Genomic DNA, 24891 nt, shown 5'->3' with positions numbered 1-24891 from the left:
CTCAAAGCCCTTTATCGGCCTAAATCCTCAAACCCGAGACAGGCTAGTGGTAATAATTTCTGCATTACAAAGATGGGGAAACTGAGGAGGGAGTGGTCAAGTGATTTAGCCAAGGTCACGTGGTGAGTCAGTAACAGAGTCTGGATTAGAGCCCAGAAATCCTGCCTGCTCCAACCATATCGCACCGCACCTCATTACTTTCCTGAGGCTTGGGCCTATTCTGTGCCTCGGATGCACCCGATACTTGACTAGCGGTCCCATTTACATTTAATAATTTTCCAAATTAAACTGACACATTCCTTTTGTTCCCATTTGAAGTTCTCAGAGCGATCACCAAATGCTGCAAATCCAAGGATTTCTACAAGTCCCCATCAGGGCGATGTCGGAGGCCCTGGGAGATGGGAACTTCCATGCAAGCTCCTCAGCACGGGCAAGGTGAATGACAGCAAAAGCAAACTGAAGTCAGCAGCAGATGCTGATCTGGAGAGGGGACGCCAGGTTGGGAGTTAGGCTATAAATCGCAGGGCGATAACAGAGGGAGAATATGTATTTTGGGCCTGCCGAGCTGTATTGCAGATGCAGAGTTGGCTCAGCTGGCACCTGGGGCGACCAAGTTTCTTCCAAAAATCTGATTCACAGTCACAGGAAAGCAAAAGGCTCTTGGTTAGAGAACTTTGGTGTGGCTGAACTATCAGTTAGAAGAAAATCGGAGGGCCAGATTCTGATCTAGGTTACAGCGATGTAAATCCAGAGTAACTCCAGTGTAGTAACTGCCGATTTACACCAATGTAAATGAGAACTCAATTGAATTCAGAGGGTTTCATTACTACTATTGGGATGATTTAAAAACAAAACAAAAGACAGATTTTGGGGGGGAAAAAATCTTGGGTTTCACAAGTGTGTGTGAAAGAACTGGATGTTAGAAAATAAATGTGACCACGAGAGAGAATGTGGCGGAGAAGGAGAATTCTTTTATATCATCACGCAAAAAAAACCCCAACAACATTTCTACATTAGACAACACTGTAGAAAACGGTCTTATTTGCATCAATAACTTCAGAAAAAATACCCTACCATGTCTTGTCCTATTCATTATTATACAGCAAGTGGTTTGTTCATTATACAACATCCCTAACTCAACTTCCCTCCCATGCTGCCTGACTGCTCTGTGTTTGCAAGAGCTGCCTGAGTAATAAATCCAGTGTTTATAATCTGAAGATCAACTAAGGTTCATGAAAACCATCCAACAAAAACTAGAGCTTGGGTTATCGGGGCTTCTCATCTCTCGAGAAATGGGTCTGTCAGTTTTGCCCTGGCGGCCCCATGTTTTATCCTTTATTTATACCACCCAGGCTTGTGTCTTGATGTTATTGTCCCCAAAGATGCTTTTTTTTTTTAAAAAACGTTCGCTGCGTTTGCCTGGAATCTGGGTTGCCGGGCGGTATGTGCGTGTGTCCGACAGGATGGAAACCATGCACCCGGGAGGCAGCTGGAATTCCGCTACCATCCGGATTGCTCAAACTCAGCAGCATTCCAGCCGTAATGACCGGCAGCCTCCCTAAAAGCCACAAAACAAAGACAGCCCGGGCACCAGAAAGGAAGGAGACCTTGGTTTCCACTAAGTGCTTGTAAAGCTTTTTGTGATAAAGCCCAGCCACAGACACCCTCCCAGGCCAGAGCGAGGGTGAAATGAAGCCGTAATGGAGAGCACTATCATTAAAATCACATCAGTGTGAGCACTGCTCTGCAAAGCTCAGAGGAAGCCTAGGGGACCAGGTCCTCAGCCAGTGTAAACCGTTCGAGGCCCACTGATTTCAACTGAGTGACAACGATTGAGGATCTGGCCCAAGGTGTTCACCCTGTGCTTGTCAATATGGTATCTGAGCATCTAAGGGTAAATATACACTGGAGCTGGAGGTGAGATTTCTAGCGTGGGTGGACATACCTGCACTAGCTCTGACCAAGCTAGTGTAACCCACACACTTCCTGGGTGTGGTGTTCTGCCCCATCTAGTGACACTGAGACCACTTAGGGAGAGTTAAATGAGTCTGCTCTGCAGCCTTAACCAAGAGGCAGTTGGCTTTTAGCTCAGGCGGTAGAGGCTCAAGCACTAAGCTCCAGAGGTCCCAAGTTTGATCCTGCCCACCGACATCCGGGGTCTGTCGGCGTTACACTACCACAACAAAAAGTATAGTCACAGGTGGCGGGGCAGGCTAGTCACTCTGAGTATGTACGTAGGGAGTCAGATGGGACCGTTCCTGGGGCAGCAAACCTACACTATTTGTAAATTGGTTAGTCTCTAAGGCGCCACAAGTCCTCCTTTTCTTTTTGCGAATACAGACTAACACGGCTGCTACTCGGAAACCTATTTTTAGAGTGCTGGCTTGATCAGAGCTAACGCAGGTACGTGTAACTTAGCCACAAATTACACCACCAGTGTCGACGGACCTCAAGAGACTGCCCTTGCTCCTAGGAGCGTAATACAAACATGACTGGGGGTTGACGTCTCTGCTGGCAAAACACCACTGGTTTCAATGGTGTGACCTCAGTAGTGATCTGTACTGCAATCTAATGGAGCCAGTCTGGAGGAGATCTTTAACAGCCCGGTATTCCAGCTCCACCCACCAGGACACATCTCCCAGGCAGTCAAATCTGTCAATTTCCACAGATTTCGAAGTCACAGAATCACAGCAGAAGAACGGGAAATGGCGGAGCTAGACTTTCCAACCTTTCTGAACAAACGTTCCAGTTTATCCAGAAAAACAACCACCACACACCACAGCTGTGGCAGGCAGTGACCGCCACCTGCCTGTTAGTCATGATCACCCTCAGCAACCAGAGAACACGGGCTAGCTAGGACACATGGGGAGTCTGGGTCAGCACCACTGAATGGATACAAGCACACCAGGGCCAGTGTGGAACCTCAGCATAAAGAGAGAATGGTGGCCTGCAAGAGCAGCCACAAAAGACTAAAGCACTGTACAAAACTGGCACTTGGACCAGGGTTTGACAGCCAACAGCCAAAGGGTTAAGGCACCAGGGTGGAATGAGAACAGAGGCAAGCCAAACTGGTAAATCTCTCAGTGAATGTGAACCTTGTTTGTATGAGTCATTGCCCACAGAGTCTGTACGCTCGCTGCCTGCCTGGCATAACTACTGTTAGTATGATGCAAGGATGGGGTATGGCTGCAGAGGTCAAAGGTCATCCTCCAATTTGGGAGGTGGGGTGCTGGATATCAGGGAACTGCAGGCTACAGTCAACACCAGGCTTTGGTTGCTACTGTATTAGCGGTATGTATCGTTTAAGTAGCATTAATGTCGATGTTAAGTACAAGTTCTCAGTGTCTTTAAAAGAAGACCAGCACCATGTCATCTCTTTCTGCCCCGGGGCCAACTTTTGCAGTTTTAGGCACAAGTCACGACACTTGGTGTATTTCTTAAAGCCCCAGGTTCTGGAGTCAGGTGATTACATTGGAACGGCAGCTTTCATTTAAAACAATGACTACATTTGTAGCCCTAATGGCTGCAGGGAGACGCTTGAAAACGTGCCCCTGAGCGCATCCTAATGGCTCAGAAACCAGAAGGTAAAAAAACCAACCCCCTGTTGTATTATTTTTAACAGCTCTTGCTTTTTAAACTGATCTCCTGATTTGACGAGGCTAGGAATGACTCACGACGTCTGAACGCTTGGGGCTGGCAGTGTGTTTGCCGGCTTCTTCTGTAGCTCCAGCCTCCTTGCAGCCCTGCCTGACCCATGGCGGAACTGTCCGACTGCCCCACTGACAACAGCTGGAGAACAGAGGCAGGGCCCTCTGGGAGAAAACAAATGCAAATCAAAGCAATAATCCGAAACACTGACACCTACTGGTACATTTAAGATATTTTGCCTGGACATGTTCCTGCCTAAGCCTTTCAATTGATGTCAGTGGGATTTGGATCAGGCAGTTCAGAAAGTCAGGAGGCCCACAGAAGAAAGGCTGAGGGTGGAAGGGGGATATCAGTGGCTGGGTATGGCGCCTCCGGTTTCATGAGAGAGCGCCGAACTGGAACAATCTGCACCTGGGAGAATTGCCCAGCTAACGTTTTGTGTTGAACGTGTTTGATTTTTTAATGGAGGAGGAGCTTCTACAGAAATAAACAAATAAAAATCCAACCAATCCACCCATGAGACTGGAGTTGCCAAGTTCTCCTGCCATGTGATATGAAGGCCCCCATACTGCAGCTACTGGCCACAGTTTCAAGGAACTGGTCCATTGCTGAAATACTAGCTAGAGTTTATTTTGGTTTTATTCCCCGAGATGCCATTAGGTTTTGATTTTGGGCATTTTTTTAGGCATGTTTGGTTCCACCTCAGCCTCATCTTTGGGCTAATTAGAAGCAGAGTTAGAATCATGTTCCATAAAGAAAACAGACCACGTCAGACCCAAACAAAAACCAACCCACTGCTGCAGCCTGCTTACAACGTTTGCTTAGCTTGATGGGTTTATGTAGAACTCTGTTTTAATATAGCTCCTGGGTTACTCCCAGATGTCTGCATTCACATTTGTTTCACTCTTTACATTGTATTTTCCTTGAAAAAAACATTAATAGTGAGTGGGTTTACTGCTGGTGAAAGGGGCTGTCGAGATAGCGCCTCTTGTTTCCCCACTGAAAAGATTCAGAACAAGCAACAGCAGTTCAAGCTCCCCCCGCCAACGTGCTTCGGCCCTTTCCTAGAGAGGCCATCTAGGGGACTAAAGGGGAAATTCACGCTCCATGGCCCCGCTCATCCTTGGTCTCAATGTTCTGGTTAGTGTAAGCTGGGTTGGATTTTATGATGTGGACTTGCCCATTACGCAATTTCCCACCCTCGCTTGAACAAAGCATTTGACCCCACATTCCATCTGGAGTTGCTTTCTGGAGAGCTCAGGAGAGGATGCAAGGAGGCATGCTGGGTGGCCTTTGTGATGTGCGTGGGTGGGTCTCACGCCAGCTCTCAGCAGACAAGTGACCACACCAGGAAAGCCACCACCACAACTGGCACGCAGCTGCCCAATTGTTGGCAGCCTTGACACACAGGCCAAGAGCTAAATGGGCTCGGGGATTGTGAACTGCCCTCTGACCCGGAAAGGCGGTGCCTTCAGAAAAGAAAGGCACTGAGGTCTAACACTTCATGAGTGATGTGGTCGCAAATCGGACGCTCATGGCCATTTTAAAGCTAACTGCTGTTTTTTGCTGGATTTCAGAGCAATCCTGTAGAGACTACTGCTCCCCTGTTTTGAAAGCTCTAATCCCTCTCTATACTCAGCCAAGCAATGCCCTGCCTCGCTGAGGAGGAAATATCAATGGGGATGGTTTTCAGACTGACACTATTTAATTAAAGGGGACATTGTCTCATAGCATGGAACTTGGCCCTTCAGACCAAACACCACCACTAGGAACAACCACTTTCAGCACCTTGTTTTAAGCAGGAAGGTTTGCTCATAAATTTCACCGGTAGCCCACCCCCCCGTGCCCCAACCCTCTGCCCCAGCCCTGAGCCCCCTCCCACACGCCAAACCCCCTTGGCCCCACCCTCACCACATGCGACCTCCATATTGGTGCACATCACAAAATTCATTCCGAAACATGGATGGAAAAAAAGTTAGAGGGAACATTGGCCCAGACGACAGTAATGAGCACAGTATAAAAACTACAGATAGATTGCATTAACTTATCAAACTAGTACAAAGGTTACCCAAGGTTTAATATACTCCACCTAGCTTCCTGGAGCTACAATATAAAAGCTTCCAGCGTTTCCCTGTAATAGATTCTGTGGCCACAATAGAATAATAGATGCTGTTGAAGAGGTGGAAAAATATCCAGTCGATCATTTTGTTCACATATCTGGCTAGCTCAGGATTGTTTCCTACAGTGAATTCTCTACACTCTATTGACAATCATGAGCTTTCATCCTTCTCTGGCTCCTGTCCCACACACATCAATGAAAGCAACATCTTTCATCCTCTTCCTCTCATGACAAATACATTCATATGGGTTTCCAATGCCCTTTATCTCAATCAGGAATTTTTTTATTGCTGTCGAATGCCTGAATGTAGATATCTAAAAGTTAGGCATTTAAGATGAAATCGCAGCCCAACTGAAATCAATGGGAGTTTGCCACTTACGTCAATGGGGCAGAATTTCACCCCGATCGGTATTTTGACACCTAAGTCTGTGGCTTGATTTTCAGATACGCTGAGCACCCAAAAGTTCCCATTAACTTCACTAGTTGCTGAGGAAGCTCAGGATCTCTAAAAACCTGGCCACTTTCATTTAAATATGGATATAGGTGCCTCATTTTAAGCACCTACATTTGAAATTTTGTCCATAGAGTTGGAATAAGCTCAAGTGAGTCCTGGAAGTTGGAGGTATTACTGGCCCTCATTCATCTCGTGCCAAAGCTGAACTCGGTATTTTCCAGTAAGCCGGAAGCTTTTTGGAAGGAACACCTACCGCACGGTGGCACAGAAAGCTCGAGCCGCGCAGATTAGAGAGTTGTAGCCATGTCCAGCAAAAGGCATCACTGGAAATACCCAAGAGGAGAAAAGGAGCATAAAAGCAGAGCATGGGAAGAAATTCGGAAAAGAAAAATGTAGGCGGAATATGAATCAACGTTTCTTAATGTTGAGATATTTTAGGCTGTGGACACCTGAACTAGCAGCGGTGGGCATCTTACCATTTGGGATGCTTAACCCAGATTGGGAAACCAGTAAAGAATACACTGTAAGAAATATAATGCAGGAATTTTCCCTCGAGGAATTTTCCCCATCTGCAGTGCTATGAAATTTCCATATGAGCATATTTCTTCCTCCTCTTTCTTTATTCCTACCTCAAAAAGACTAATGACTGATACCGTGTTGAAGAAGCACTCTGAATTTAAACTCCAGCCTAGTGCAGGGAGGTTTGCTGTTGTTGTCCTGTCTCACCAGACAGAAAAGGAGTACTTGTGGCACCTTAGAGACTAACCAATTTATTTGAGCATAAGCTTTCGTGAGCTACAGCTCACTTCACTGGATGCATACTGTGGAAAGTACAGAAGATCTTTTTATACACACAAACCATGAAAAAATGGGTGTTTACCACTACAAAAGGTTTTCTCTCCCCCCACCCCACTCTCCTGCTGGTAATAACTTATCTAAAGTGATCACTCTCCTTACAATGTGTATGATAATCAAGGTGGGCTATTACCAACAGGAGAGTGGGTTTGTGGGGGAGGAGGATGGGGAGAAGTGCTGGAAATGGCCCAATTTGATTATCATACACATTGTAAGGAGAGCGATCACTTTAGATAAGCTATTACCAGCAGGAGAGTGGGGTGGGGGGAGAGAAAACCTTTTGTAGTGGTAAACACCCATTTTTTCATGGTTTGTGTGTATAAAAAGATTTTCTGTACTTTCCACAGTATGCATCCGATGAAGTGAGCTGTAGCTCATGAAAGCTTATGCTCAAATAAATTGGTTAGTCTCTAAGGTGCCACAAGTACTCCTTTTCTTTTTGCGAATACAGACTAACATGACTGTTACTCTGAAAATGTCTCACCAGACAGCGTTCTCTCTCTGTGACTGGGGTTTTGTACAAATGCATTAAGTGCCTGGCCTATTTATTTTCACATCAGATTAATGACAGTGATTTGTTCCATAATTCAAAAGTGGGATTACCCTGATAGCTGTGGTCTAACGGAACTAATCTGCCTTCCCAGAAATTCCAGACAGAGGCAATTTCAGTTCATTCTCAATTTCTCTTGACAATGAGCTAAGCTGAGAACGCTATGTCCCTTGCTCCAAGTGAGGGTAGTTTGCACTGGGCCATGTTCCAATCTGAATGAAAATTGGTTTGCTTCCTGGTAGATGAACTGCTCTGGGGATCAGGTTTAACCCATAGCCTGCTGATTTTGTAAAAGTGTCCTCAAAGTGGCGTCAGGCTTCAGGAGCAGTGCGAAGACTCTCATAAGAGCCCATACTGGGTTGACAGACATTACTGCAGATAGTGGGATTCCAGCATCATGTCACAGCACAAGCTGGAAACGCTAAGCACAACCCATCATGCCCAACTGGGTAAAAGCAAAGCCAAAGCTTGCCTATTCTGGCCAGGCGTGAATGCTGCCATCCAAGAAAAGTTCTCCATGAGTGAAAAGCAGAGTACAATGCAAAGAATCATTAAAATCAAGTGTGATTTCTGAACACTTTGGAATTTAGGTTGTCACAGATTCATCTGAAATAAATGAGAAAGATTACATCTTACTAGTGGGCTACTACTCTTTTAAACCCAAGCTGTTGCATAACACATCAAGTGGCAATGTAATAACACATGGTAAATAACAGTTTGCTTGCTGTGAGATTCCAGATGACTTAATAACAGCCAATGGTGCACAACACATAAATGGCTCATTTCAGCAATTCTTTCTGGTGTATCAGTCAAAGCACCTCATCAATCCCTTACTGTGCACAGTCAAATGCACCAGCCAAAAGTAGGTCTGGGTCAGTGCAAATAGCAAAGGAGTTGATACAAATAAAAGCCCTACTGGGTACAAGTAATTCATATGTAGCATTACTGGAATATTGCAACATACGTCAGGATGGGAGCCGGGGACTAGCAGATCAGAGACTTGTGGAAAGACAAAAATCTTAGTGCTACCGTCTACTATGACAAGCTTCTTCATTCAAAGAGAATTTACCCTGAAGTAATCGCAAAAGAGCTGCAAGTTAGGTGACTAGAAGGAATACTAAATGATATATAGTGACCCTCACTGCACATGGGACAGATTATCAGATTCCAAACAGAAAGTGGCTGACAATTTACCCAGGTGACACCTATACCATCCGTGCTATTGTCATACACGATAATTACCCCCAAGGGAGAGTGCTACGGGAGGACATACTTCACTGGCTCTCTGTTTCCTGAAGACATCCAGAATACTGCAGACAGTGCCTGTGCATGACAGTGGTAACACACAATGGACCAATGGAAACAGAAGTTATATTAGGAAACACTACAAGATGTGATTGCTCCTAGCATCCCTTATTCTTTTCTGTGATTATTTACTGTTAAAACCGTACATTAAGTGGCACAATGACATCCACCAACACCATGTTAACTAAAGAAAGTGAGACTGTGCTAATGAGAATAAAAGCAATAAAACCACCATTTTTCAGCCAAACAAAGAGGAGAGGAAACTACATTCCCAGTGGATTACAGAAGCGGATTACCATGCAGACAGTCAGAACAGCACACAAGACAAAAAGTCACTGGCTATGAAAGAAACAAGCAGCAGCAAAGACAGTCTCCCAGTGATGGATCCACTTCAATGGCCAAACAAGCTATGGCAGAAGGGACAGTTATCAGAAGAACTGGCTGCCTGATTGCAACAAAGCCCGTTGCCAACTGTGTCCACATATCTATTCAGGGGACACCATCATAGGGCCTAATCACATCAGCCACACTATCAGAGGCTCGTTCACCTGCACATCCACCAATGTGATATATGCCATCATGTGCCAGCAATTCCCCTCTGCCATGTACCTTGGCCAAAGTGGACAGTCTCTACGTAAAAGAATAAATGGACACAAATCAGACGTCAAGAAGTATAACATTCAAAAACCAATTGGAGAACACTTCAATCTCTTTGGTCACTCGATTACAGACCTAAAAGTGGCAATTCTTCAACAAAAAACCTTCAAAAACAGACTCCAACGAGAGACTGCTGAATTGGAATTAATTTGCAAACTGGATACAATTAACTTAGGCTTGAATAAAGACGGGGAGTGGATGGGTCATTATACAAAGTAAAACTATCCTCCCCCCCCACGCTGTTCCTCAGATGTTCTTGTCAACTGCTGGAAATGGCCCACCTTGATTATCACTAAAAAGTCCCTCCCCCTCCCCCCCTCCCCCGGCTGGTAATAGCTCACCTTACCTGATCACTCCCGTTACATGTGTATGGTAACACCCATTGTTTCATGTTCTCTGCGTATATAAATCTCCCCACTGTATTTTCCACTGAATGTATCTGATGAAGTGAGCTGTAGCTCACGAAAGCTTATGCTCACATAAATTTGTTAGTCTCTAAGGTGCCACAAGTCCTCCTTTTCCTTTTGCAGATACAGACTAACACGGCTGCTACTCTGAAACCTGATTGGAGATAGTAACTTTCCAGTAGGAGGCAAGGTAATGCAGCCATGTGTCAAGGGGTTCAGATCACCCGCTGTGCCCTCCATCCTATACATCTCCATTGTGCGTGTTATTCACTGGATGTATTAGTCTGCAGTTGGCATGTTTGGATGATACTGTGTTTTCACTATTGCCTACCCCACAGGTTCAAATATCACAGAACAGGCCTTCAGAATCATGAGGGAGGCTTAGCCATTATGAGATTAAAAAAAAAAATGTAAGAATTCTTTATGTTGGCTTTCTTCTGAGCAACTAAAGTCCACATTTCAAACTTCAACCTGCGCCCATAAGGGTTGGAAACAGAATTAAAAAACCAACAACATAAGCACAAAAAGAAAAGGAGTACTAGTGGCACCTTAGAGACTAACCAATTTATTTGAGCATAAGCTTTCGTGAGCTACAGCTCACTTCATCGGATGCATTCAGTGGAAAATACAGTGAGGAGATTTATATACACACAGAACATTAAACAATGGGTGTTACCATACACACTGTAAGGAGAGTGATCACTTAAGATGAGCTATTACCAGCGGGGGGGGGGGGGGGGGAGAAAACCTTTTGTAGTGATAATCAAGGTGGGCCATTTCCAGTAGTTAACAGGAAATAGAGACTGGGAGTGGATGTGTCATTATACAAAGTAAAACTATTTCCCCATGTTTATTTCCCACCCCTCACTGGTCCTCAGACATTCCTGTTAACTGCTGGAAATGGCCCACCTTGATTATCACTACAAAAGGTTTCCCCTCCCCCCCACTCTCCTGCTGGTAATAGCTCATCTTAAGTCATCACTCTGGTTACAGTGTGTATGGTAACACCCATTGTTTCATGGTCTGTGTGTATATAAATCTCCCCACTATATTTTCCACTGAATGCATCCGATGAAGTGAGCTGTAGCTCATGAAAGCTTATGCTCAAATAAATTGGTTAGTCTCTAAGGTGCCACAAGTCCTCCTTTTCTTTTTGCGAATACAGATTAACACGGCTGCTACTCTGAAACATAAGCACAAGAGTCTCATGTATTCACATGACTCCAGGAGCTTGGGTAAAAAGAAAAATAACAAATACCACTAAACTAATGTTAAAATCATGAGAGCTGGCAATGATGGGCAGGAAGATGTAGCGGGGGCAGTAACCTTTAACCATATCAGGTGACTTGCACCAAGAAAGGGAGCTCAATCTCTTACCAGCACTCCTGTTTTATCACAGCTTCATCGCCATCCCAAATCCAGCTCTCTCTGGACAGCAGAGCCTCATCAGAACTAATGCCATGGCTGGATTTGCCAGGTCTTGATTTACCCCCATGTGCAGAAACTTCTTGCTTGACTGGAATTCTTCAGGTCCCCCTTCAGTTTGCTAATGTCATCACAACCCACCTGTATTGGCTGCTGACCCATTAACAGTATCACCGTGCAAAAGCTGGTAAATGTTAGTTATCATGGAAACTATTGCTCTCAGAGGCCTATGAAGCGCCACCCACTTTAAAAGCAGCTGAGCCAGTGATTAAGCAGAGATTTAAAAATAAAAAGACACGATAGGGAGATCTGCTGTCATCTGTCACTAGAGGGAATGATAATTATAAGAAATTTGCTTAATCTTTTTGTCTGTACAGCAAATTCCAGGGTAATGGCATCTGAAACAGAACGAGACCAATCTCCAATTCCCACCAAAACTTCCAAACACAAGGCTGTTAGACTCAGAGAGACTGGGGTTGGAAAAAGATCCATTGGGTCACCTTGTCCATCCCAGGCAAGATTGTTCTCGACAGTGAACTACTGAGAGCTTTGTCCTGGCTAGATTGAGATATTTCCACCTGATGGGATTTCCAAGAACCATCATGTTCCAAGACCAGGTAGCAAGTATTCAATTAGCCAGACCTCCAGCACTTTGCAGATGAGAAAGTGCTATAGAGTGCTAATTATTATTAATGCATGAAAGCATCTCCACAGCAAGACTTCAGACTTCTCCAGCTCCACAGCAAGACTTCAGACTTCACTGATGTGTAAGTTATATGTTGGTAAGGACACCTGAATCTAAATAAGAGAGTCTCAGTTAATGAAACTTACATGCCAAAGGCCAGAGGGGATATGAAGTCGTAAGTTAAAGAATGAAGGGTCTGATTTCACCTAGACAGTTTTATACACTCTGCAACAGCCCAGCATTCCTACCTGAGTTTGTAAATTACATCAACTTAAACTCACTTGCTGAAATGTAACTTCCACTTCCGGATTTGGTCCAGAGCTTAGAAGCAATAGGGTTTAAAACCAGCTACTTCCAGGAAATTATGTCAGTGCACAGGCTGCTAGGGCAGATGCTAAATTGATGTGCTTAGTTACTGAAACAAAGGTTTTAATATTTCTTAATTAAAATCAGAATTACCTCAAAGACAGACTCTTGGTTCTGAAGATCAAGAACAGCAGTTGCCAAGTACTGCTGCACAATGATGAAGATCATCTTTCCACTCTGGCCTCAGCCTTGTCAATTTATCTGGCAAGGATCTGACTTGATACTAAGGACTCATTTGCACTAATTGCCAACATCATGGCAAATCCCAAAAGGATGTAGCCTCGTTGCAGAATGAGCACCACCCAGATCAATATACTTAGGTCCTTAAGATGATCACTGTTGAGTCAGCAGTGTGCCCTTGTTGCCAAGAAGGCCAATGGCGTTTTGGGGTGTATAAGTAGGGGCATTGCCAGCAGATCGAGGGACGTGATCGTTCCCCTCTATTCGACATTGATGAGGCCTCATCTGGAGTACTGTGTCCAGTTTTGGGCCCCACACTACAAGAAGGATGTGGAGAAATTGGAGAGAGTCCAGCGAAGGGCAACAAAAATGATTAGGGGACTGGAACACATGACTTATGAGGAGAGGCTGAGGGAACTGGGATTATTTAGTCTATGGAAGAGAAGAATGAGGGGGGATTTGATAGCTGCTTTTAACAACCTGAAAGATGGATCCAAAGAGGATGGATCTAGACTATTCTCAGTGATAGCAGATGACAGGACAAAGAGCAATGGTCTCAAGTTGCAATGGGGGAGGTTTAGGTTGGATATTAGGAAAAACTTTTTTACTAGGAGGGTGGTGAAACACTGGAATGCGTTACCTAGGGAGGTGGTGGAATCCCCTTCCTTAGAAGTTTTTAAGGTCAGGCTTGACAAAGCCCTGGCTGGGATGATTTAGTTGGGATTGGTCCTGCTCTGGGCAAGGGGTTGGACTAGATGGCCTCCAGAGGTCCCTTCCAACTCTGTTATTCTATGATTCTATGATCTTGCTGGCAGTCTATGTCCATTATTGGTGAACTTATCACACCATCAAAGCTTTTGGTGCCCACGTGATTTGCTGACCATGTAGCAGCATTCCTTGGCAAACACACTTCGTAATGAGTTGATCTTTCATCCTAATAATATATACTAATAATATAGGTCCATTTAATCTCATCTTTCCAACTGGCACAAGGCAACTTTACTTCTGGAAATATTAGAGCTTATTTTAGTTAAAGTAGCCAAAAAAAAAAATAAATTGGGTTGGATTTCAGGTCAGCATGGTCTAACAATTAATTTTAGGGGGATTCATTGTGTTTCTGGAATACGCTGAGAGAGGTTTATACAACGAACAGCCTAGCACCAGCGTGTCTTCGTCCTGAGCAAGCAGAAAGAGTCTTGGCATAGGGTGGCTGTGATAGCAGTCATTGTCTTATTCGAATGGAAGGAGTTCTGCCCAGGCTTACCTGTCAACAAGTCTCTCATTTCTTGTGTCAGGGACATTATTGATTAATTAGGAGATCAGGCTAACAAGTAGCAGAGAACATTTCAGTCTTTGAAATTGGCCTAATTGGAGCTGGAGCACAATGGATTGTCACCAACACTTTACACTTTATGGGGTACAGCAGAGATGGGACATGTATTTTTCTTAATGCCGCAAGTGTTTCCAGAAGAGGAGTCTTATTTTTCTTCTAATTCATAGATTTATTTGTCCTTGATTTGACGGAAAGGGAAAAAAAAAAACCTGTGAAACTGCTGTGTGCGACGTTTCCAGTCCTCCCACACCACACCGAGTCACAGGAGTCGGCCCAGCTGCGGGCTGTTATCTCTCGTCCTGCTGGTGCTTTGCTTAATGAGACCTTGACTTGCCTACATGAGAACGTTACACTGCTGTAACCTAAGGTGTGAATTTAAAGCAATATAGCAAACAGGTGCAAAGTCCCATGTGGACACACTTATTTCAGTTTAGCTTGAGTTGCTTGGGAACACACAGGCTAACCAGAAATAAGCTGCTCTTAAATCAGAGTAAGTGTCCATACTAGGATTTGCATCAGTTTAGCTAAACTGATTTAAGTTAAACTGGAGCAACTTTCCCATGTAGACAAGGCCCCAGCTTGTTTCTGAGATGGTCAATATTGTTTTACATTGTGACACTGAAAGGGATACAGTCAAAACAAAACAAAAGAAAAAACAAAATCACATAGGCAGTGTTGTCTAATCGATTTGGACTCAGGAGTCCTGGGTTCTATTCATGGCTCTGCCACTGGCCTGCTGGGTGACCTGGGGCAAGTTACATTAGCACTCTGTGCCTCAGTTTCTCTATCTGCAAAATAGGGATAATGATACTGACCTGCTTTGTAAAGTGCTTTGAGATCTACTCATGAAAAGTGCTAGATAAGAGCTGCGTATTATTAAAAGTTAAACTAACAAACAAACAAGACGTTCCCTATCTCGGTCACTAACAAACATTCGATTCTCAGCTCAAAAAGAATTGTAAAATTCAAAGGCAATTTTCTACAATGATGTGGCCCCGTTCCATGTTTCATTCATCTTTGGCCAGCAAAACCAGAAGGATCAGTTTCACTTCCTGTTTCTAGTCAGTTTCTCTGTCCCAGTGTCTCATGCATTAGATCAGTGTCATAATGTTTGGGGTTCCAAGGTTGCAGATACAAGTTTAATGTCTATCCATCCATCCAAGTGTTGAAATTCACCTAACATTTAAAATCCACGAAAATATTTTTATTTGTGTTTGGATGGTAGCTTTTTGTAACTACCCTGCCAAAACCTCCTTTTTGTATTTAAACTCTGTCTGTTGTCCCTGTAATCCCTGCTTTTAGCTGTCTGTCATTGCACTGTTCACCATTCAGACTCCATGGGGTGAATATTATGGAACTCCAGACAAAGCTAGGTGTGGAGAACATAGGATTGGGTGTCAAGAAAAATGGCTTTTAGGCTGACTCTGATGCTGTGACCTTGGGTAAGTCCTGTTCCCACACATCACGTCAGGCTTCCCATTTCTAATATGGGAATAATGCTTCGGGAATAATCAGTATTACCCATATTTGTAATTTGACAAAGGTCTTTGAGATAAACATATTAAAAGTGCTAGAATAGTGTACAGTTTTGCTAACTCTTGTGATCTTATTACAAGTCTCATGATATTGGGTTTGTTTTGTAAAGCCCCATCAATAGGTGAGAATCTCTGCTTTCATTTAAAGAAAAGAGTAAGTTTCTAGCCCCCTGAGGTTGCAGAGAAAAGCTTGAAAATGTGACCTTAATGTGACCTATTGGCTCATAAAACAGAAGGCAAAGAAAAAGACCCCAAATTTATTATTTTTACGCCAATCTCCTAATTTTTTTGGGAGGACTGACTCATGGTTTGTAAATGCTTGGGGTTGGCAATACTTAACCATATTGTAGCTTTACTGTACTGTGACACACAGTGCATAAGTCTTTGAGGAAAATAAGAACAAGGAATAAAAGCCAAGTTATAATTACATGTGTTTACAGAAGAAGCAGTCAGCGGAACTTTCAGTTTTTAGAGTCTATGATGTTACTAACACACGACACAAAAGGGGTGGACTTTTTAAAAAAATATATTATTCTTATTTGACCAAGACTGGATTTTCAAAGAGGTGTAAGAGAATCAGGTGCCCAGCTCCCATTATAAGAATAAGATTCACAGATCCCTGCACCCATGTGGTCCTACTACCAGGATCAAGGCCTAAATTAGAAATATAAGGCATGGAGTGGGGAGGAGGGGAGAAATGGACCTTTAACCTTCGCACCCTGGCAGATTCTGAAGCCACCAAGATTGCACAACTTCACAGACTGCAATGGAGTCACTCCAGATTGAAGCCAGTGTAAATGAGATCGGGTTGCAGTTCTGTTGGCCTAAGAGCTAATTTGCGGTAGATGTCACCTGTGCATTTTCTGTGCCTATGTCAACTGCCCCTAACCTATTTCCGAGAGGATGTGAGTAACTTGGAATCAGGATCAGAGTCAGGGACAGAGGGGAAAGGAAAGAGACAAAGTGAGAGTAACAGTTATGCCTCAAACATGGAGATCCTTGTTAGGCAGGACTAGTGTCATTGGATTTCTCTCTCTCTCTCTGTGAGCCATCTAAGAATCTGGCTGCCCCTGGCCAGCTAGTAAACAGAGAATCAAAGAGCTGCATGCCGGATGTGCACCGCTGTGTGTGCATGCCACCGCTGCCCCATCTGCAGAACAGCCCCACACATGTCATTTGCTGTGGTTTAGGGAAGATTAGGACAGATGGGAGACTACATTAGAGAGAGAACAGTAAGGGAAGATCTCTTTCTGCTTTCCTCTAATTATCCCTCCCTAAAGTTTCAATCTCCCCGCAAAATTTCCTCCATCCTCAGAGTCCACCATGGCAGCTACAGTCTGGAAACGTGGAACGGTCAAGAACAAGGGTGAGGCCTGGAGTACCAGGAAGCAGAACTTTCACAGCGGCCAGTCCAAAGCTACAGCTCTCTTCCCCAGGGGATCAGAATAACCAGGAAGCTCCCTACTTTCCCAGCAAAGCGCCTCTTTGCCACAGTTTCCTAGCAACCGTTCCCGACCAGGGGAACCACGGCCCCCCTTTCTAAAAGTGGCCATTGAGTTTGGGTGCCCAGCTTGGGACAGCGAGAGCCTGCTTTGCAAAAGGTGCTCAGCATCCACAGATCCAGTTGAGGTAGGTGTGCCTCGGCCCTCCGAAATTCAGGCCAGAGGCATCAGGTCAGTCATCACAACACCGAGGCGCCCTGAGTCAGTGGCCAGTTTCTGAAGCTTTTGTCCCAGGGCACTAGTCAATAATGGCAAAAAGAGGAAGGCGAACTGAACATCCACCGTGTTTAAGCTCTTTACTGATCCTGACCAATGAAGTCATTGGGAGCTAGGCCACGGACTTATATAGGTGCAGAACTGGACTCATAATTTTTGCAAGGAGGTCAGTTGCCATGAGGAACTTGGTGCCATATAAACACCTGGAGATAGATAAACAGGATACCATTGGACTGGGACCTAAGAGGCCTGGATGAGATTCCTGCTTCTGCCACTGACTTCCTATGCGGCCTTGGGCAACTCACTTAATCTCTCTGTGTCTCAGTTCCCCTGTCTGTAAAATGGGGATAATACTACTACCTTTTTTCCATCCTTTGTCTCTTTAGTGTATTAAGATTATAAGATCTTGAGTAGACAGACGTGTATGAATGTATAGCACTTACTTCACTGGGGCATCCGGGTGCTGCCATAATACACACACGTGCATGCATACATGATGATAGTAACAACCTCCCTTACCTACCAGCATGATGACAGGAAACAAACAGGTTTAGAAAGTCCACTTTCTAGATGTTTAATATTAGCTGCTAAATGAGTGAAAAAATACTCAACCCTCAACAATATTTATTAAATGGAAAAAAAAAACCAAAAACTCCTGTGGGAAAGAAGTTAGGAAACCAGTCAAAATAAAATTCCCAAGAGGCAACTCAAACTAGTGCTTTTGAATAATTTAAGGAAGATTTTTATTTTTAAAAAGTTGATGGATTAAAGCTATTTTTAACTCACTGAACAGGATCATTTTAATAAAACTAAAATTAATTTGGGTTCATTTGTTTGTGGGGTTTTTTTTTAAAACCAGTTTCAGAAATATATGCTTTGCCCAAACAATATCATAAACATACAGGGCAGAAACAACATTTCTGAGAAAGAAAGAAAGAAAGAAAGAAAGAAAGAAAGAAAGAAAGAAAAGCCCCAAATCCTTGGAGATTAGGCTGATTGCAGAGAAAACTTGTTTAAGGAAGGATTAGCCTGAGTCACTTGATAATTACCTTCCACTAGTTTGAAAAATACACACACACACCCACACCCACACCCCCACACACCCCCCACCTAACAAACCCAAATGCACTTTATGCGACATTCTCATTCCGCTGGCAGTTGCGCAAAGGATAAAGCTAACACTAAGAACGTGTCTTATTTTCCCAAAAGCATAAACAACTCATTTTGCTGTGCACTGCTGTGCTGTCAGTGATTTATTCGTAAGGACATCTAAATCAGGCTAAGGATTTCTGAACGCACCCCCACCATATTCTTTGTCCCCTGGCTCTGAACACTTATTAAGGACCTGGGGAAAGGAGGGGGCTCAGCTCCTCATAGGATCAGGTTCCCTAACTTCTCCGCTCAGTAATTTATTTTCCGCTTCCTTCTCTATGCCTTGCATCGTCAATGGTTTTAGTTACCATAGGATGCTCCGTCCTCTGTTCTGAGCCGCTTCCCCTCCATCCGCAGCCTTGCTAGGAATTTCTGACATAAACCACTGCCTGCACCCCCTTGCTATTAAGGGAAAGCAGCGGAGGTGGGATGTCTGTGGTCCGGGGAGAAATGCTGGAGCTGGGGTTTGTGAGGGATAGCTCAGTGGTTTGAGCATTGGCCTACTAAACCCAGCGTTGTAAGTTCAATCCTTGAGGGGGCCATTTGGGATCTGGGGCAAAAATTGGGGATTGGTTCTGCTTTGAGCAGGAGGTTGGACAAGATGACCTCCTGAAGTCCCTTCCAACCCTGGTATTCTATGATTCTAATGGAGCATCCTTAAAAGCTACTTTGCAGGCAGCAGCATGCCTGGGTCAATGCTGATCAACAGCGCGCGTCTTTTGTCCCTTTGCAAGTCCATTGCTGGAGAGCCAGCATGTCCATGAACGGCTGGAATCAGTAGGATGGCATAAAGAACATTACCGGCATCACACTAAGCATGGCTTGCAATGGAAGCTCCCTTTCCCACAACTGTGCTTGATTGCAAACCAGAGAGCCTAGAAAAGACGAGAAAGGTATTACTCATCTAGAGGGATAGCCTACTGGAATCAGTAATCTTAAAAGACGGGCTGGAAATTGAACAGCTGAACACCAGCGGCTTCCTCTGAGAGCTGTGGGAGCCGAATGTGCGCCGCATCTTGCAAAAGCAGGCCTTGTTCTTAGCTTGGGCTCAGTGCAGGGGGAAGTGGTTGAAGCCCTATAGCCTGTGTTAGGCTAAAGGACTCAGTGGTCTCTTCTAGCTTTAAAATCGACAAGTCTCTGAATTTCAGTGACAGGGTCAAGTCCAGCTTTAGTCAAGCTTCGCTTTAAGCACATCATCAAGCACTGCTGAATGCGTTCCTTCTTTTGGCTGAGGAAGGACAGACATGCGCACGTCATTAAAGCCTGTGCCTTATGCCTGGTCTATATGGAAAAAGTAAGGCCAACCCAGCTACGGCACTCAGGGATGTGAAAAAGCCATGCCCCTGAACACTGTATTAAGCTGACCTAAGCCTGGCGTAGACAGTGCTAGGTCGCTGGAAGAATTCTTCTGTCGACCTCGCTCATGTCTCTCTGGGAGGTGATGGACGAACCCCGCTCATCGGCAGAGGCAGTGACTACGTTGAAGCAGTGCAGCGTTTCAAGCATAGACAAGCCCTAAGTGTTTTTTTTTACTGAATTTGGGCCTTGGCTCTTTGGAGCTTCTCTAAGCCAAGCTCCTTTTCCGCCATACAGTAACAATTCAGAGGAGTAAGGGCCCATTTCTCCACCGGCACAGGTGTAACTTCAGAATCTGCACCGGTGATCCGAATGTCACGGCTGAGCCGCATCTTGATAATGGCACCAAAAAACGCCCCCTGCCCTCAGCATGCTAACTTTTGGCAAGTCCAACAGCTGTAGGGTGACCAGACAGCAAGTGTGAAAAATCGGGACAGGGGGTGGGGCGTAATAGGAGCCTATACAAGAAAAAGACCCCAAAACCGGGACTGTCCCTATAAAATCGGGACATCTGGTCACCCTAAAAAGCTGGCTCCAAATTTTGTAACTCAGGCCTGTCTCTAATAGAAAAACCTTGAGATGCCTTGATCACAGCTGCAATACTGTGCTGCTTGTATAGCTCCTTGCATTGGAGCATGTCGAAGCATTCAACAGATGGGGAGAATGAGTCACAAAGCAGCTAAGCAGTTTACACATGCTAACCTAGGCAATGCCAGAGTCAGGATTGGAAATTAGAGTCCTGACCCCCAGGCTGCTCTAACCACGAGATTATGTTCTGGCCCAAAGGAGGAGGTTCTTTATAATCACTTACATTGCACTTTCTAAGCCTCAAAGAATAGGCTTGCATACGCTGGAGTGTTTTCTGCTGAATCATGCCTTACACCTTTTCAGTTTTTCCAGTACAACTGGCACTCCTGCTAGCAGTCTCAGAAGAGAGATCAAGAGGTGAAAAGTCAAAGGAGTTTGAACTTCTCTCTTGCACACAGCAAGTAACCGCTCTGGAAGCTTCCCCACACTGGATTGCCAATGAGCATCCTCCATGACTTGAAAAGACCACCGCCATAGTAAAAGAATAGTTCCATCTCTTGGTCCACTCCCTCCTTGCACACACGTGCAATTGTCAACAAGGGGAACATTAGTGCCAAATTGGATTGTAGTAAATGGATTTTGTTTGACCGTTAACTCATCCAAAATGGGCCAACGAAAAGCCACCAGTGGATAATAACCAGCAAGGCTGCTGTGAGAGTTTGGAAATTTTGATGAAAGATACAGGAGAGATTCTGAGAAAATTTTCACTCCATTTTTTGACCGGCTTCAATCCCTAGCCAACCTGGATTTGAACCAGCAATCTAGCAGCGGAAGGGTCTACACCCAGTTACTAATCTCCTAAAATATGTCATTCTGCTGATTGCAAACTTAAAGAATTATGATAAGCAGCTTAGAAAAAGAAGTCAGAGAGTGAATGGGTTAGACCAATAAAACTTAGGGGCCAGATCCTCAACTGTGTAAACAGGCATAGTTCAATCCACCTCAGTAGAAACATAGAAATGTCTGGCTGGAAGGGACCTTGAGAGGTCACCGAATCCCGCCCCCCTGTGCTAAAGCAGGACTAAGTATATCTAGACCATCCCTGATAAGTGACTGTCCAACATGTTCTTAAAACGCTCCTGTGACGGGGATTCCCCAACCTCCCTTGGTATCCTGTTCCAGTACTTTATCCTTATTAGAAAGTTTTTCCACATATCTAACCTAAATCTCCCTTGCTGCAGATTAAACCCCTTACTACTTGTCCTACCTTCACTGGACATGAAGAGCAATTGATCACTGTCTCTTTAGAACAGCCCTTAACACATTTGAAGACTATCAGGGTCCCCCTTCACCCTGTCTTCTTTTCTCCAGACTGCACACTCCCGGTTTTTATAACCTTTCCTCAAAGATCTGGTTTTCTAAACATTTTATCATTTTTGTTGCTTTCCTTCAGATTGTCTCCAGTTTGTTCACATCCTTCTTAAAATGCAGCACCCAAAACTGAACATAATACTCCAGCTGAGGCCTCACCAGTGCAGAACAGAGCGGGACAATTACCTTGTCTCTTACATTCAACACTCCTGTTAATACACTCAAAATGATATTTGCCTTTTTTGGCTACTGCATCACATTGTTGGCTCATGTTCCAGTATCTTTCCAATAATTTAAGTTAGGCTGACAGAGCTATAATTCCCCAGGTCCTCCTTTCCTCCCTTTTTTAAAGATAGGTACCTATGTTTGCCCTTCCTCTGGGATCTCACCCATGACTTCTTGAAGATAATCATTAATGATTTTGAGACACTACACTGATTTACACCAGTTGAGGATCTGGCCCATGAATTTCAGAACCGATTACTTTATGGAAGGCTCCACATTGGGTGATTTAAGTTCTTCTAGTGTGGTCAAGTGGCCAAGACATCTGGCTGGGAGTCAGGAGTCCTAGATTCTAGTCTCTGCTACTGACTTGCTGCATGACCTTGGGCAAGTCACTTCACCTCTCTATACCTCAGTTTGCCCATCTGTAGAACGGGGATAAAATACCCACCTTTGTAAAGTGCTGTGAGATATATGGGTGCACAGTATTAGATAAGCAGCAAGCATTATTATGACGGATGAGATAAAATACAGCTATTTCAATTTAATTCCACTGAAAGCAAGAAGTTTCCTCCACTAAAGCTTTTCCACTAAACTGCATCTCCGACTATTTAGTTTGTATTTCATGACTTTCCCCGCTCCCCTCAAAAACCACAGAATAAACATTGCCAGTCTTTGGTCTGAATCACAGAATGGTTTGTTATTTATGGTTTTTCAAACTCAGTGCAATATACTGTAGCAGCTGGAATGAATCAATGACCACCCAGAACTTCACAATCAGAGGAGGGATAGAACTGAGACCATCCTTCTGCTCCAGAAGAACAAGCTTGTACCAGTCGCACAAACGGAGTATCGTTCCCCTTACTCACAGGAACGGTAGCAGGGCTTACGTGCTCTGTGTGGCCTTGCCACAAGGGGGCACTGTACTCTTGGGCACCCATTAGATAGCAATGGTGACATGCAGATGTGCACGCTAGCCAGAGCGTGACACATTCCTCTTATAACTCTTAAGAATTAAAGCTTGCAAAGTAGTAGCTTAGATCACAGGGAACTGAATCAGATTGGATTGAAAGGTCAAACACATATACAAATGTTCCTACTCTGCTGGTTCAGAGACTTAAAGAAAGAGCATCATCATTCAGAATTGCAAATCATACATTGATACAAAAGGGTCCAACCCTGGAAGGGGCTGAATGCCCTTAGCTCAGAGGAATTTAGGGCACTTGGCACCTTCCAGGAAGTGTTCAGTACTCTACAGGATTGGGCCCCTACTGAACATTCCTGTCAGCCTCTTACGGTCACTGACTCGGGGATAGATGAATGTTTTTAAACAGAGCAGTCGGTGCATTGTCAGAAAGTGTGACATGACTGAATGCCCAGGATTCCTTCGACACAATAATGGTATCTGTTTCCACAAAAAGCGATACAAGCTGTACTTACATTTATTGTTTTGGCTCGCCTCCAGCATGATATTAATTCTTTTCTCCTGGAATTAATTTCTATGTCCTAAGAGTCCCCCTCCCCTCATCACTCGTAGCCCAGGTTTTGATAAAAATCTGTATCTTAACCCAGAGCCTTGAAAACCTGTCCTGCTGGGGATTTGGAGTCACTCAGCCTTCAGTCCCCTACCACACATAGTTCCTTTTTTTTTTAATACGGTAAATTAATTTGGAGCTGGACTGACAGACCAGGAAACCAAAGTCTTTTATTTATTCGATGGACAGGTATGACATGGCTGGGAGCAGCATATGAAGCCATACCAATATAGCTTAACCTTAACCTGTAGCTAGACATGGGACAGGAGTCCAGTCACCATGGCCCCATCTCTTTTTGAGAGGACTCAGAACAATTCCAATTGTTGTCCTTTGTGCTGGTGTTTTCTGCAAGCTGAGATCAGTATCATTTCACACAGGCCATTTGAATGGTCACTGGACAGTAAGAACGGTCAGTCACTGGGCTAGGTTTTTACCTGTGATCTAGAGGGTAAAGTTGCCTACCGTATTACCAATCCAATCTCCCTGGTCTCTCCCTTGCTATAGCCCAGATCATGCTCCCCAAAACGACATTCTGTGCCAGAACTCAGGGTTGATTCTTCCTAGACCAGTGCATCTCTCCATTCAGGTCAGTGAGGATCAGGCAAGCACAGAGGAGAAGAATTTATTTAGGAAATTATGCATTTGAGATCAAGTGAAGTTGAACCTATTTCCATGAGTCTCTCAGGACAGAAGCGAACTTCCATGGAAAGTCATCCATGGAGACCTCTGTCCCTGCCACTCCACCCTAAATATCACAAGAAACAGAGAGCCATTTTCAAGTGGCCTTCTCAACAGAGAGCCGACAGCTTTCCCATTTGGTGCATGCAAAGCCCACACTTGCATATGCTAAATGGACATTTGTATGTGCAAACCTCAACGATGTGCACACAAGCCTGGGTTTTGTGAGCATTAAACAAATGATCTGCAATATCTGTGGACACAAATTAGGAAATCGTCTGAAAAGTTGGTCCAAAAGAGAAACACACACAGGGTCTAATTCTGACTTCTCTTACACCAGTGAAGCACTACTGACTTCAGTTGAGCTGCTCCTGATTTATAGGGGTGTAGGTAAGATCCAAATCAGAGATCAACTTAACTGCACCTTTACCCAGAATAAACCCAATGGATCCTTAAGTACACCACAAACCATTCAGCCATCGAATTAAAATAAATATATGTCATGCTTGCTCATTTCAAAACCACTCCTTACCCAGAAACTGGGCAAAACCAGAGATGTTTTGCCTTGTCCCTTCTGTGCTTGTGTGACTCATCTGATTAATATACATACATGTATATCTGACGACAGCACCAGATGAGCAATCAGAGCAGATAATTACTTGAAAGAGACTGGAACGTGGGTGAGAGACCACATAGTCTGGGAATAGGGTCAGCAAGGGCAAAATGAAACAGACACATCACCTTATCCTTGAGGATGGGTTGGTGTCATGGCAACCGAAGGCTTCATCCTTAATGCATCAGCGTGAGCTGCT

At 44.4% G+C, this 24891-nt stretch overlaps 1 protein-coding gene across 1 annotated transcript in view; it reads right to left on the bottom strand.

Moving 5' to 3' along the window:
- The window catches only part of CACNA1H (calcium voltage-gated channel subunit alpha1 H), a 478708-nt gene that overhangs the window by 205734 nt on the left and 248083 nt on the right, over nucleotides 1-24891 (bottom strand). The gene's annotated exons all lie outside the window — the stretch shown is intronic.

Source organism: Eretmochelys imbricata, chromosome 10 (genome assembly GCF_965152235.1).
Source record: "Eretmochelys imbricata isolate rEreImb1 chromosome 10, rEreImb1.hap1, whole genome shotgun sequence".
Classification (NCBI taxonomy): Eukaryota; Metazoa; Chordata; order Testudines; family Cheloniidae; genus Eretmochelys; species Eretmochelys imbricata.
This window is presented reverse-complemented; position numbering and strand designations above follow the sequence as displayed.